The sequence below is a fragment of the Hylobates moloch genome, unplaced genomic scaffold, assembly GCF_009828535.3.
Source record: "Hylobates moloch isolate HMO894 unplaced genomic scaffold, HMol_V3 SCAFFOLD_13, whole genome shotgun sequence".
In the NCBI taxonomy this organism is placed as follows: Eukaryota; Metazoa; Chordata; class Mammalia; order Primates; family Hylobatidae; genus Hylobates; species Hylobates moloch.
In genome coordinates this window covers 25,655,173-25,671,125 of record NW_026652288.1, presented here as the reverse complement: position 1 = coordinate 25,671,125, position 15,953 = coordinate 25,655,173, and the positions used below count along the sequence as shown (strand labels likewise).

The following is a 15,953-nucleotide window of genomic DNA, read 5'->3' as shown; positions in this document are numbered from 1 at the left end:
TCACAGCCTCCTCCCCTGAGGCTTCCTCCCTCTGCAGCATCTTCAAACCTCACGTCGTTTTAATAATATCATTTGGTTAGTGCTTCAGTTTGCAAAATGCCCCACATATATGATCCATACACGATCTCATTTGATCCTTTGGCCATCCAGGGTCACAGTTCTGAAATCTCCATTTCAGAGGTGAGGAATTAAAGCTCGGAGAAGTGACATGACCAAGGTTCCATCCTATGAAGTGGCAGAGCTGAGCTGGAACCCATGGACCTCATGCTGTTTCAGTTCTTAGCTGGGCAAAGTGGGACCATGAACAGATTCTGCTTCCTGGGAAAATGGTCCCCTGGGCCTTACAGTGCAGGAGCCATTGCTTGCTATCATTAGGAAAGAGATTTGGGGGTTATGCGGGAGGTAGGGTGGAAAAAGCACCAAACTCTATACCAGAGACCAAGAGACTGGCCTAGCTATTCTACAGCTCATTGAGTGGCCTTGTGTAAGTTGCTTCTCTCTTTTCTCAGGCCTCAGTTTACCTTTCTGTAAAACAGAGAGTTGGCCTGAGTGATCTCTGAGGCTCTACCTATCTGACAATTCTATGGCCTATATTAATCTGAGCAGCAAACCAACCGACCCCCACCCCGAGGCCTCATCACAGTTAATATCCAATTCCCCATAACCCTGAGAGATGTCAGGACCTCAGCATCCTTCTTGAGCTGTTTCCTCCCACCCAGGACCTTCCAGGCCCTAATGGGGCTAACTACAGAGGCCCCTCCCTGTCAAGTCATAGACCTATTAAATTGCATTGCTGAGGATGCCACAACTCAATGTTCCAGGCATTTCCAGGCCCCTGGAGCCTTCAACACTAGGGGTTGAAGGAAGGACACAGGAAGCCATGAGCTTGCTGGGAAGAGCAAAACATTGCCATTTCTTATTCCTTCTCAGGAATGTGGGCTGGGGAGCAGGGGGACCCAGCCTACAGCCACTGGGAGAGTGACAGATGAGCTGTATGACATTGTCTGTTTTGGGAATGTGCTGCTGCAGCAGGGGCTCTGGCCTTACATATTTAATATTTAATTCACTTCTTTGAGCCCAGCAAGAGTTATGCTGAGCTGTTTCCTCAAGGAAAGGATCAGGGGCCTGGAACCGTTAGGGACATCCTGAGAGAAGCAAGATATTAGAGGCAGGGCCGTTAGATTGAAGCCCTCCCTAGGAGGGAGGGAATCCAGTGTTTGCTTACCTGGTCAATCTGCCATCGATTTTGCTAAGAAGACCCCCCACCTCCCTGAAAGCTGGGAGGCAACAAAGCCTAAGAAGGGAGGAAAATGCAATAACACATTTGCATTTGCTGCCTGAGGGATGAGGTGAAGGTTTCCATTGTTGGGAACTGACCGGTTTCACTCAGTGAGATCCTTGGATCTAAGGCAGTGTGGGGCACAGATGATAGAACGGCCAAGAGATCAGGGCGGCCAACACCAGAATTCTCGCACCAGAGGCATAGCCCACAAAATATCACAGTCTTAGAGTTGGCAGGAGGTTTAGAAAACTGAGGCCTGGACATGCCCAGGGCCACACAGGTGAGTTGAGGAGAGCCTAGCCTCTTTATATATGGAAGAGCCCAGCCTCTTTCCACTGCTTGAGTCCTAATGTTACCTGTGCTACTTGATAATCAGAGTAATTCATTTTTATATAACACTTTGACAGCTTAATCTCATTCAATCCTCCCAACAACCCCAAGGGGTGGGTACTATTATTTCCATTCAACAGTTATGAAAACTAAGGCTGGGGAGGTGGAGTGAGTGTCTTACCAGCTCGTGACCCTGGGTGATAGGCAGCAGAGCCAGGACTGGAACCCAGGTCTTCTGATGCCCCCAGCCCTGTGCTCTTTTCAAGGCATCTCAGATTCCTCCATGTTTGCTCACTGTGTGACTCAGGGCAATGGTCTTTCCCTCTCCAGCCCTCAGGCTTCCATTCACCTAGTGAGGAGGAGAAGCCTGACCTTGCTCCCTGGGGAGTGGGTGAAACAGTCATTATGTACCAGGTGTTCAGATGGAAGCAAAGGGGGAGGAGTGCCTGGGAAATTCCACAATAGGAATGATTCCATATCCTGTGACTTCTCATCACACTCAGCCTAGGACAGTCAGCAGCCGGCAACCCAGAATGGAACCTAGACAGAGGACCCAAGTTCCCCATAGCCCCAAGGCACCGCCTGGTTCAGTGTCGGATGTTTCTAGGCTGGTGGAAACAATTTGAGGGCTCTTGAGGAATCTACAGGGTAAAGAGGGGAGGAGCACGTTAGAGATAGCAATCCCAGTCCTGCCTATTTCCCAGGGTTGTGCCTAGGATTAAATGAGATCGTTAGCACGAGGGCATTTAAAATAAGTTGAAAGCACCAATACATGGAGGGCATTAGCAGCCATGGGGTGGCTTCTGTCCACCAAGCTGGGGTCCAGTGATCTCCAGGACAGACATCTTTGTTGTTAGCTTGACTTCTTCTTTACCCTGCCATCCCAGCTGCCTTGCCATAACCCTGCAGCTGCTGGGAGTAGAGCCAGGCAGCGGAGGTCTAGGAGATTTCAGAAGGCAGGCTCCCCATCTGCAGCTCACTCCTGTCCCCCCTTTCTGAGTTATGGCATCAACTCCACTTCTTCCCCGACCAGCTCCCATTCCCTTCTTCCAGTTCATGCCACCCTCTGGGGGCAGCTAAGCGGTAGCTGATGCGACCCAGTGCCCTCATTCACTCTCTCTGACTCATCTCATAGTCTGTCTCGCCAGCTCTCCCTGCCTGCCACCTCCCAGGCTCCCTGTTCTCTTTGTTCTCCCCTCACTGTGCACAAACACCATGCCTGTCTCCTTGGAATCTCCTTTCATCCCTCCTTTCATGTTTACTGTGGGCCTCAGGGGATGTTCGGGTGTGCAAATGTGTGAGACTTTGTGATTGTGATCAGTGTCCTGTTTATCAGTAATCATTAGCAATTTATACTTATGTAGTGTCTGGGGGAGGGAGGGTGTGGGCGGGGAATGCTGGTGGGGGCTTGATAACATATAGGCCTGTGAGGTAGGAGGAATAGGTAACATCACAGACCCACAATGCACAGTGAAAACCTCAAATATTTGGTACTGCGCAGTGAAAACCCAAATGTTTGTGCGCAGTGTACATACTGCAGTGAGGACAGGTGAACACATGTAGATTGGTTGGGAGAAGGCCTACTTTACTCAAATGTAATCATGCAAGACAATTTTTAAATGACTGCTTTAATTTTGAAATTAACTTTTTTTTTGAGATGGAGTTTTGTTCTTGTTGCTCAGGCTGGAGTGCAATGGCACGATCTCAGCTCATTGCAACCCTGCCTCCCGCGTTCAAGGGATTCTCCTGCCTCATCCTCCCTAGTAGCTGGGATTACAGGTGCCCACCACCATGCCTAGCTAATTTTTTGTATTTTTAGTAGAGACGGGGTTTCATGAGGTTAGCCAGGCTTGTCTCGATCTCTTGACCTCGTGATTCGCCTGCCTCAGCCTTCCAAAGTGCTGGGATTACAGGCGTGAGCCACTGCGTCCGGCTTAAAGTTAATTTTTTCAAGGAGTTGGACTAGATGATTCCTAAAACTTTGATTTTAGCTACTTAAAGGAAAAAAAGAGTGTTTGTATACAGATGATACAGAATGCAGGCCTGAATTGAAGACAGAAACAACAGCATCGGGTGTGATCCCCAATAAGTAGGTCTGGAGGGAGAAGAGCTGGGGGTCTTGGCTGGAGCCCACTATCTCTGTGGTCAATGTAGAAAAGAGAACCTGCAGAAGCAGCCCCGGAAGCCGGAGGGATGTGGTCATGAGGAGGAACGCGAACTGTGTTGAAATTGTATTGTCCCTTTTGTGGGTCCTGCTTTCTCCCACCCCTCAGCAGGGTGATTAATCATAAATGCAAGAAAGAATGTATCAAGCCTGAGCGACAACAGTAACAGCAATAATAATGACATTTACTGAGGACTTGCTTTGTGCCAAGTACTATACTATATACAGATTATCTCGTTTATTCCACACGAGCACCCTCCAAGAAAGTGCTGTTATTGTTCTCATTTTATGGATGAGAAAACGGAGCTCCACTGAGGTGAAATAACTCGCCCAACGCCACATGGTTGGTATAGTAAAACCATGTAAACCCAGCTGGATTTGACACAAAATCTGATGCTCTTTTAGGCTTAAAAAAATTAGGAATATCAGGTTGGGATACTCCTGGTTCCTGAGGAGGTGCTGAAAAATTATAGGAGTAGGCTGGGCATGGTGGCTTACACCTGTAATCCTAGCAATTTGGGAAGCCAAGGTGGGTGGATTCCTTGAGCCCAGGAGTTCCAGACCAGCCTGGGCAACATGGAGAAACCCTATCTTGACAAAAAATACAAAAAATTAGCCAGGCATGGTGGTGTGCACCTGTAGTCCCAGCAACTCAGGAGGCTGAGGTGGGAGGATTGCTTGAGCCCAGGAGGTTGAGGCTGCAATGAGCCTTGATTGCACCATTGCACTCCAGCCTGTGTGACAGAGAGGAACCCTGTCTCAAAAAGGAAAGAAAAGAAAACCGATAGGAGCTGTTGTAGATGCGTCACATTTGAGGTGACAGAGTCCAGTGGACAGCTGGAGTTGGGCCAGTGGAGTTTAGAAGCAAGCCCAAGACTGGAAATGGAGATTGGGTCTAATCTTTTTTTTTTTTTTTTGAGATGGAGTTTCACTTTTGTTGCCCAGGCTGGAGTGGAATGGTGTGATCTTGGCTCACCGCAACCTCTGCCTGCCAGGTTCAAGCAATTCTCCTGCCTCAGCCTCCCGAGTAGCTGGGATTACAGGCATGCACCACCATGCCCGGCTAATTTTATATTTTTAGTACAGATGGGGTTTCTCCATGTTGGTCAGGCTGGTCTCGACCTCCCGACCTCAGGTGATCCACCTGCCTCAGCCTCCCAAAGTGCTGGGATTATAGGCATGAGCCACCGTGCCCAGCCCCGCCCCTCTATTTTTGACACTCTCTCCCTCTGTGTAAATGACTCCCAGGTCGAGGTCTCCTCTCTGGTCTCTCTGCTGGCCTTATTATATGAAGTGCTATATTCAGGGCATGGGCATCAGAGTCAGCCAGGTCTGGATTTAGTGACTTACCAGTTCTGAGACCTCTGAGTACCAGTTTCCTTAGCTATAAAATGGGATAGTAATAGTATCTTTGTTACAGTGCTATTGAAAGAATTAAACAAGGGCCGGGCGCAGTGGCTCATGCCTGTAATCCCAGCACTTTGGGAGACTGAGGCAGGAGGATCACTTGAGCCCAGGAATTCAAGACCAGTCTGGGCAACATAGCAAGACCTTGCCTCTAGGAAAAAAAAGAAAAGGCCAGGCGTGGTGGCTCATGCCTGTAATCCCAGCACTTTGGGAGGCCGAGGCGGGTGGATCACAAGGTCAGGAGATTGCGACCAGCCTGGACAACATGGTGAAACCCCGTCTCTACTAAAAATACAAAAATTAGGTGGGCTTGGTGCGCGCCTGTAGTCCCAGCTGCTCAGGAGGCTGACACAGGAGAATCGCTTGAACCCGGGAGGCAGAGGTTGCAGTGAGCCGAGATCACACCACTGCACTCCAGCCTGGCGATAGAGTGAGACTCCGTCCCAAAAAAGAAAAAAAAGAGAATTAAACAAGAGAATGAACATAAAGCACTTTGCACAGTTTCTGGCACGTAAGTGTTAAGTAAATAATTATTATTGCTATGTCAAACCACCTAATAGATGTTTTCACTTGGCCACCTTCCTGATATATTAAACACATCACATTTTAGCTTGGCATTCAAGGCCCTTCAGAGTCTGACTGCAATGCATCTCTTCTATCTTGCCTGCCCAAGCCGGTTACTCCAATAGGAAAACCCTGCACCAGCTGTTCTACCCCTTCCTTTGAAACCAACATGGGCCTCCCTATCCTTCTGCTGATTGCACTGTTTTTGTGTCCTGGGTTTTTCCTGGTAACCAGGGAGTAGGAATTACGGAAGCAGGTTAAGCTTAATTTAAAGATCTCTTCAACAGTTAAAATTGAGCTGTTTCAAGAAGAAATAGGTGGCCTTGATGGTGGTGATGATTTCACGGTTGTATACCTGTCCCCAAATTCATTGAGTTGTATACATTAAATATGTACAGCTTTTTTTTGAGACAGAGTCTCACTGTGTTGCCCAGGCTGGAGTACAGTGGAATGATCTTAGCTCACTGCAACCTCCGCTTCCCGGGTTCAAGCAATTCTTCTGCTTCAGCCTCCCGAGTAGCTGGGATTACAGGTGCATGCCACCACACCTGGCTAAGTTTTGTATTTTCAGTAGAGATGGGGTTTCACCATGTTGTCCGGGCTGGTCTTGAGCTCCTGACCTCAGGTGATGCACCTGCCTTGGCCTCCCAAAGTGCTGGGATTACAGGCATGAGCACCGTGCCTGACCTAAATATGTACAGCTTTTTACACATCAATCATGCCCCAGTAAAGTCATGGGCTCCCATCCCTGGAAGTGTTCAAGGAGAGACAGAATGTCAGTGGTGCACTAAGGGCTTGATGTATCAGAAAAGCCATTGAACCAGATGATCTTCAGAATCCCTTTCTCTTAAAGGCCCTTAATTGTTTAAAATGGTATTTTTTAAACAGCAAAATAGAAAATATTTGGCTTTCTGAAAATTAAGACCAGAATATTTAAATTTTAATATAGTATGAATTCAAACAATAATGTAATAGAGGATGTTTTTCAGCTCTCTGTCATAACCAGTTAGAGAAGAGTCAAAGACAATGAGAAGAAGAGAAGAGAGAAAGAGAGAGAAAATAGGAGAAAAGCAAGAGAGAAATAGAGGCAGACAATAAAGGGGAAAGAGAAACAGGCGGGGAGGGAGAGCGGGTAAAGCTGTGGACGACGGTTTTTGGGGAGAAGAAACCTCGATTGGGAGGGGAAGTGCTGTAGTAGAGGGAGTTAAATACTGTGCATCATTCCACTGTCCTGATCTTAATGTTAGTCTTCAGATAGGGATATCTCCAGTCTCCAGAGACTTCCACAAAGCTGATCTGGTTCCATCCGCATGTCCCCAAGGACACCAGCCCCATGCCAGACACTCTGAGATTTGTGGGGCTGCGTGATCAGCTGAGTCCTGTATGATCAGACCCTTGAAAGAAGCCTTGAGATAACGAGTGACCCATACTCCAGGCTGGGTTTGGATCCAGGTCACCGTCCGTGACCTCTTGGTGTTGGTGAGAGCAGTGTCTTGTGTTGCTTCTCATCCCTGGTGGGTGTGGTCAGTTAACAGAATCGTTGCATCCTGGGGGCATTTTGTAACATAAGGATTTGAATAGTGGAAGTATATGACACTAATGGATTTCCGTATGAGATTCTGGGCTTCAAGTGACATAGAGGCTCAGCAGGCCTTTTGGTCCAGTGTTAGGTTTCTCGTGCTATGTGTTGGCTGGAGGAGGGTATTATCATACTGCCCTGAGTCATTTCCAGCCTCCACAGAGCACAAGATTGATGAAGTGGCTTTGATAATATTCTCATTGTGCTCTGAAGACTTGGAAGAAAGGCCTGGAATTCAGATAGAGAGGGGCACTTTTCCCTGCCAGACCACTGCGCCTGGCCAGTCTGGGGCACCTCTTCTGGAGCTGCTGAACCAGGTGGCATGTTTGAATGAAGACGGAAATGCTTCCCCAGGTGCAGTGGCTTATGCCTGAAATCCCAGTATGTTGGGAGGGTGAGGTGGGAGGATCGCTTGAGGCCAGGAGTTTGAGACCAGACTGGACAACAGTCAGACCCCATCTCTACAAAAAAGTAAAGAAAAAAAAAAAAGCTAGGCATGGTAGTGCACGCCTGTAGTCCTAGCTACTCAGGAGGCTGACATGGAATGATGGCTTGAGCCTAGGAGTTCGAGGTTTCAGTGAGCCTTGATCTTGCCACTGCACTCCAGCCTGGACAACAGAGCGAGACCCCAACTCACAAAAAAAGAAAATGAAACAAAATGGTCTCTCTTTCCACAGATCCAGCTCTGCAGCTCTGGAGGCTGTACAAGGCACACCCTCATGCTCAGACCTTATAGGACACCCACACTTGGAGTTTGGTATATCTAGAATTTTTAATATCCTGAGAAATTCCTAGACATTAACTCCACCTCATACTAAAAAGTTACTTTCTAGTTGTCTCACTTTCCTCCCAGATATACTCAACAGAAGAGTCCCAGGCCCTGGGCTGAGCTATTTCTTTTTTCTTTTTTTTTTTTTGAGATGTAGTCTCGCTCTGTCACCAGGCTGGAGTGCAGTGGCGTGATCTCAGCTCACTGCAAGCTCTGCCTCCTGGGTTCAAGTGATTCCCCTGCCTCAGCCTCCTGAGTAGCTGGGACTACAGGTGTGTGCCACCACATCCTGCTTTTTTTTTTTTTTTTTTTGAGACAGAGTCTTGCTCTGTCACCCAGGCTGGAGTGCAGTGGCGTGATCTCAGCTCACTGCAAGCTCCGCTTCCTGGGTTCACGCCATTCTCCTGCCTACAGGAGCCCGCCACCACGCCAGGCCAATTTTTTGTATTTTTAATAGAGACAGGGTTCCACCATGTTAGCCAGGATGGTCTCGATCTCCTGACCTTGTGATCTGCCCGCCTCGGCCTCTCAAAGTGCTGGGATTACAGGCATGAGCCATTGTGCCTGGCCCTTTTTTTTTTTTCATTTTAGTAGAGACAGGGTTTCACCATGTTAGCCAGGATGGTCTCGATCTCCTGACCTTGTGATCCACCTGCCTCGGCCTCCCAAAGAGCTGGGATTACAGGCATGAGCCACCATGCCCTGCCGGGCTGAGCTATTTCTATAGCACTAGCTAATGTACATGCAGGCTTTCTCCTTTCTTCAGGTGGGCCAGCAGAAAAATAACAACAGTGATGGTAATAATGGTAGCTACCATTTCTTCCATGCATGCTTAATGCCAACCACTCTGATGTGTTCTTTTTTTTTTTTTTTTTTTTTTTGAGACAGAGTTTCACTCTTGTTTCCCAGGCTGGAGTGTGATGGCGTGATCTTGGCTCACTGCAACCTCCACCTCCCGGGTTCAACCAATTCTTCTGTCTTAGCCTCCTGAGTAGCTGGGATTACAGGTGCCCACCACCACACCTGGCTAATTTTTGTATTTTTAGTAGAGACAGGGTTTTGCCATGTTGACCAGACTGGCGCCAAACTCCTGCCTCAGCCTCCCAAAGTGCTGGGATTACAGGCGTGAGCCACCACGCCCGGCCTGATGTGTTCTGATGTGTTCTTTATGTGTATCATTTTGCTTCATCCTCAGAGTAGCATGAATCTTCATCTGACTAGTGAGGATACTGAGGCACATTAAGGAATGAACATTCCAAGATCCCACACCTAGAAAGTGGTAGGGCCAGAGTTACGAGCCCATGTCTGCCTGACTCCCTAACCCATGATCTTCACCTCCACACTGTAATGCCAGCTCAGACAGGAAGGATTTATGCCAGATCCCTGACTAATAAGCCCCAGTGGGAACTCTTGTCTCCTGAGATATTTAACTCATCTTTGTCCTTCTGTATGATGCAAACCCCCAGCTTCTAACCTCAGCCCAGCACCATTCGTTCATATAATCAACAAATCTTTGGCCAGGTGCAGTGGCTCACGCCTGTAATCCCAGCACTTCGGGAGGCCGAGGTGGGCAGATCACTTGAGGCCAGGCATTCAAGACTATCTTGGCCAACATAGCGAAACCCTGTCTCTACCAAAAATACAAAAATTAGCTGGGCGTGATGGCGTGTGCCTGTAGTCCCAGCTACTCCAGAGGCTGAGGCAGGAGGATCACTTGAATCCAGGAGGCAGAGGTTGCAGTGAGCCAAGATCACGCCACTGCACTTGCCTGGGCGATAGAGTGAGACTCTGTCTCAAAAAAAAAAAGCCCAACAAATCTTTTTAAGTAACCACGGCCAAGGACATAAATCAGTAGGTATAGTTAACTTCATCTTTAAATTCTTTAAATTTGTGGAAGGAGTCATAGGAACTCACAATAATGGTTATTGCTAGGGATTTTAATATGGAGGGGAATTTTTATTTTTCACTTTATACCTTTTTATTTTATTTTTCACAGTAAGCATATAATACTTTAAAAAATCATCTGGGACTTTATTTTTTTATTTTTTCAATAGTTTTGGGGGAACAGGTGGTGTTTGGTTACATGGATACGTTCTTTAGAGGTGATTTCTGAGATTTTGGTGCACCCATCACCCACTTTTAAAAAATTAAACAAAAACTAATCTGAATTTTTTAAAGGAAAAAGCCCTTTGTCAGGGTTCTATGGTTTAAAAAAGACGGGGGAGAAATATAAAAGATATATGTTAATGCCTAGTTAGAAGATTTGCTTAAAGGTAATGAATAATTGAGGAAAATCCAGGGTTGATAATAATGCTCAATTATATGCAGTTATTGGTAATCCTGTGACCTTGGACAAGTCACTTTCCCTCCCAGGAGCTGTAAGGAATGACCAATAGATGATTCCTGGCCGGACGCAGTGGCTCACACCTATAATCCCAGCACTTTGGGAGGCCGAGGCAGGCAGATCACCTGAGGTCAGGAGTTCGAGACCAGCCTGACCAACATGGTGAAACCCTGTCTCTACTAAAAATGAAAAAATTAGCTGGGTGTGGTGGCACACGCCTGTAATTCTAGCTACTCAGGAGGCGGAGGCAGGAGAATCACTTGAACCCGGAAGGCGGATGTTGCGGTGAGCCGAGATCACGCCACTGCACTCCAGCCTGGGTGACAGAGCAAGACTCTGTCTCAAAAAAGAAAAAAAAAAAGGTTGATTCCTTGCTTTCTGTACCATTTGCTGATTCACCTTGGAAGCAGGCCAGGGTTAGAAACCAGCCTGAATGAAGGACAGTGAAGGACAGACAGGAATGACCCAGCATTGACTGGGAGCCTAGAGGCTGTGTGACCCAGGACCACGAACCTAACCCCTCTGGGCCCTGCACCTGATCTGTAAACTGCTCAGACTACACTATATACATCCTTAGGTTCATCCATTTCTGACACTGGAACATTCTGTTGTCTGGATTTGCTGAACAGAAACCCTCTAGAAAGGCATAAATAAGCGAGGGAAATAGGGCGGAAAGGTGAAGATAAGCATTGATCTGAGGGGCTCGTGGTTTTCTCACTAAAGTAGAAGGGCTCATTAGTTTCCTTCTTGCTTTTCTTCAAGGTGAGCTGAGGCACTTCTGGGCATCCTTGCCTTGTCCAGTACAAGGCTGGGACTGGAGTCCAGCTCACCTCATCCCTTGGCCAATATTTTTCTGATCTCAAATTGTTTCCTTCTTGATAAGGAAATTCCTAGCACTTGAACCATTCGTCATTTTTGTTGTGTTTTGAGCCATCCAAGGCGGAGACTCAGACTCAGTCTCCTGATTTTTGTCTCCCAGGGAAGGAAATCATTGAAAATAGCATTATTCATCTGAAAATGGTACTCTTCATCCCCTCCCCATTGTCTCTTTCATTTCTTCTTCCCTTACTGCTGACTCCTCAACGTGTACAATCAGGGAGCTGGAAAAGGAGAAATAGGTCTGTGAAGGAAGGGGTGGCTATATTTTCTAAGAGATGGAAGCGGGGTCTGTTGAGATTGTTGTTTTGTTTTTTGCTCTTTGTGGCAAGTGGTGGGTAAAATACCAGTAAGATACCGAAACAGCGAGTAGCGACTAACATTTGGGTGTACTTTATCACTTACCAACACTTTCACATCTATTCTCAAACTCACTGGTTGTTTTGTTTTGTTTCTGTTTTTTGAGACAGGGTCTCACTCTGTCACTCAGGCAGTAATGCAGTAGTGCAATCTCAGCTCACTACAGTCTCAATCTCCTAGGCTCAAGGAATCCTTTCACCTCAGCTTCCCAAGCAGATGGGATTACAGAGATGGGACTACAGGCACATGACACCACACCTGGCTAATTTTTAAAATAAAATTTTTGTAGAGATGGGGTCTCACTATGTTGCCCAGGCTGGTCTTGAACTCCTAGGCTCAAGTGATCTGCCTGCTTCAGCCTCCCAAAGTGCTGGGATTACAGGCGTGAGCCATTTCACCCAGCCCAACTTGCTGTTCTTACCCAAGGCCTGAAAGATAGCAGGTATTCTCCCCATTTTACAGATGAGAAAGTGGAAGTCCAGAGGGCTGAAGAGCTAGGTTTTGTAGCAAAGAGAGTGGCAGAGTGTGTAGCAGGACTGGAGCACCCTGACTCCCACACCCAGCCACCCTTTATATCATTCCACCACAGAACTTGTGCAGGGGCCCTTCCCACAAATATTTTTCCAGAGTTTTTAGCCTCTCTCTGGGACTCTAGGGATTCTGACAACCTCCCTGCCAGCACACAGTTAAGAGCTCTAACCCACTTATCTCAGAGACCCCCATAAGAGTCTCACACAGGCAGAAGCAGCAGCAGCAGAGCCCTGCCTATTTCAGCCAAAAGAGAAAGCAAGGAGGCTCTGAGCTTTCCTGATGGTTCCTGACTTGGCAAAGGTACAAATACCAAATGCTGCTTCTCTCCAAGGTGCCTTCCTGTCTGAACCTGGAAGAAAGCCATGGAACGGAGAAAAGGACACTGGACTTGGGGTTAGGGTGGTGGTGGTCAAATATCACTCTGCCATTTACTGGCTCCAAACCTTGAGCAAATCACTTCGCCTGTCTGGGCCTTAGTTTTCTTTTATGTCAAATGGGGATCATAACCGTTATCTCATAAGGTTCTTGTGAGCATCAGATAGGACGATTAAGGTAAAAAGGAGTTAACCCCGTCGAGGCACATGGCCAGTTGCATCTGAGACTCCTGTCTCCTGCGGAATGTCACAGATAGGTGGCAGTGGCAGGGCAGAGCCTGTTTGGCTTCTCTGTCCTTGTAAAATCATACTTGATGCTATCTTCCCAGAAGAGTGGCTGGCTGGGCCTGGCTGTCTCCATTCTAGCTTTCCACGTCAGTGCTTTATGAGTACTGGGGCCTCCTTTCTCCCCGCTCTGGTTTTGCACTCCATTTGCTCTTGGAATAGTTAAAGGTGAGCCTCTGAGTATCCCCAGCTGTGTCTACAAGCTGGCATTGTCCCTGTAGTGACCTGGCTGTTGTCACAGCAGCTGACCTGCCTCTGATACCTGGAATCAGGGCCCTAATCAAATTGGGAAGTTATTTGGAAAGCACATAGTCAATATAAGAGCAGCTAGACAGGTGGGGCGTGGTGGCTCACGCCTGTAATCCCAGCACTTTGGAAGGCCAAGGTGGGTGGATCACTTAAGGTCAGGAGTTCGAGACCAGCCTGGCCAACATGGTGAAACCCCATCTCTACTAAAAATGCAAAAACTAGCTGGGCGCGGTGGCAGGCACCTGTAGTTCCAGTTACTTAGGAGGCTGAGGCAGGAGAATTGCTTGAATCCAGGAGGCAGAGGTTGCAATGAGCCGAGATTGTGCCACTGCACTCCAGCCTGGGTGACAAAATGAGACTCTGTCTTAAAAAAACAAACAAACAAAAAGGGCATCTAGACAAAGATTCCTTAATTAGGAGACTCAGCCTTCAAGGACTCCACCTCTAGGCCTTAGTTTCCCATCTATAAAGCATGGGGGTTGGGGCTGACGATTCCCAAAGTCCCCTTGGTTACCCTGCCCTTCAAATCCATCTCTCAAGTGAGAGACTATGGTGCCCTGGAGCTCCCAGCCCTGTCTTTTCCACCCCCACAGCCTGTGCTGGCCTTTTAGTTACACTGGACTTGTTTAGAATCAGCAGAACCAAACCCAGTCCTGTCCCCAGGCCCACCCACCTATAGTCTTTTGCTCTGAGATATTACAAAAGAAGCATTGACTGGAATGGCTGAGAGCTTCGGGGAACTTCTCTTGAAGACTAGGAATTCCACATTCTCACGTCCTCTGCTTGGTATATTCTAGACTGAATTAGGCGCAGGGATTTCAGGCATCCCTGTCCCTCCCTGCCCTCATAGGTGATGGTTAAGCATAGAGATCTCTAAAAAAATTAGTCGGGTGTGGTGGCTCATGCGCTGTAGTCCCGGCTATTTGGGAGGCTTAGGTGGGAGGATCTCTCGAGTCCGGAACATCCAGGCTGCAGTGAACCACTGCACTCCAGCCTGGACAACAGAGCGAGATCCAGTGTCTCAAAAGAAAAGAAAAGGCTCGAGATCTCTGAGAGAAAGGAGGAGATGGCCGCTGGTATCCTCAGACAAATGTGGAAATAAAAAAGTAAAGGAAAAAAATCTATTTCTAAGCCAAGAAAGGAATCTCATGCGTGACATATTTCCGAGCATGGGAGTGAAGCAGACAGCATGGGCTGAGACTGGGGAGAAGGAGGGAGCAGAGACCCTGCACCTGGACTGAGGCCCACCCACAGATTTCATGCCAGAGCCAGCCCCCTCTTCTCAGCACAAGACTGGTCTGTCAGCCAGGCTTGGCTGAGAGTGTGGGTTTGAGCAAGTGGGCAAGACTTGGCCAGTGACTGATAAGGCAAATTCAGTTGTCATTCAGACCACGTCTGTGCTGGGTCCCGGCAGCGCTGGCAGAGAAACACAGGGGCATTGGACAGACGGGTGGAGTGATAGTGGCCAGTTAGTCATCGTCCAGGATTCTCTTTATGGAGCCCAGGGCCCAGCCCGCAGGAGAGATTGTGAAGCAGAGTTCTAGGTCCACAGAGGAGATCCAACACGGAAGCACATGAGCAGAAACCAGCCCAGGAGCTGGTCTTGAGACTCCTGTAATGGGAAAGAGGGAGGAAGGAGGCCTGGGACTTGGGGACTCAGCAGTCATGCTTGGCTAATACATCAGACCCCAGGCCTGACTGGCAGCTCAAATTATGCCTGATAGTGTCCAGGTGGCTTCCAGAACTGGGTGAGTTGGTAGCCTTTGAGTGAGGAGGACTTGGGCCTGGGTGTGGATAGCTGGGGAAGGTGGGGGCTGAATAAACAAAAAATTTCATTTTGAATCTGAGGTCCATCTCTTCACTTGAAAATCACCAAAAAAATTAGCCGGGCATGCTGGTCAGAAGGCTGAGGTGGGAAGATCGTTTGAGCCCAGGAGCTGGAGGCTACAGTGAGCTCTGATCATGCCACTACATTCCAGCCTGGGCAACAGAGCAAGACCCCGTCTCTAATGGAAAAAGAAAAATCACCAAAAAGGTTTTAAAAACACAATATAGAGTATGTTGGGAAAGGAAAGCTCAGGCCTCCACAAGACCACCTTAAAGGTATGGAGAATATAAAATGAATGCAGAGGCTCGATTTTATATCTATTATTATAACAAATGTTTATTTTTATTTTATTTTATTTATTTTATTTTCGAGATAGAGTCTTGCTCTGTGGCCCAGGCTGGAGTACAGTGGTGTGATCTTGGCTCACTGCAACCTCCGGCGATTCCTGTGCCTCAGCTCCCTGAGTAGCTGGGATTACAGGTGCACGCCACCATGCCCAGCTAATTTCTGTCTTTTTAGTAGAGATGAGAGTTTGCCATGTTGGCCAGGCTAGTCTCGAGCTCCTGGTCTCAAAAAATGCACCTCCCTCGGTTTCCGAAAGTGTTGGGATTACAGGTATGAGCCACTGTGTCTAGCCATAACAAATTTTTAAAGTAATAATACTTCATGCGGAGCCAGGCATGGTGGCTCACGCCTGTAATCCCAGCGCTTTGGGATGCCGAGGTGGGCGGATCACAAGGTCAGCAGTTTGAGACTAGCCTGGCCAACATGGTGAAACGCCATCTCTACTAAAAATACAAAAATTAGCCAGGTGTGGTGGTACACGTCTGTAATCCCAGCTACTCAGGAGGCTGAGGCACTTGAATCGCTTGAACCTGGGAGGCACAGGTTGCAGTGAGCCGAGATGGTGCCACTGCACTCCAGCCTGGGCAATGAAGTGAGACTCTGTCTCAAAATAATAATAATAATAATAATAATAATACTTCATGCCTATGATGCTGTGATAAAAAT

At 47.8% G+C, this 15,953-nt stretch overlaps 1 protein-coding gene across 1 annotated transcript in view; it reads left to right on the top strand.

Moving 5' to 3' along the window:
• KIF3C (kinesin family member 3C) overlaps window positions 1-15,953 on the top strand; it is a 55,365-nt gene that overhangs the window by 1,913 nt on the left and 37,499 nt on the right. The gene's annotated exons all lie outside the window — the stretch shown is intronic.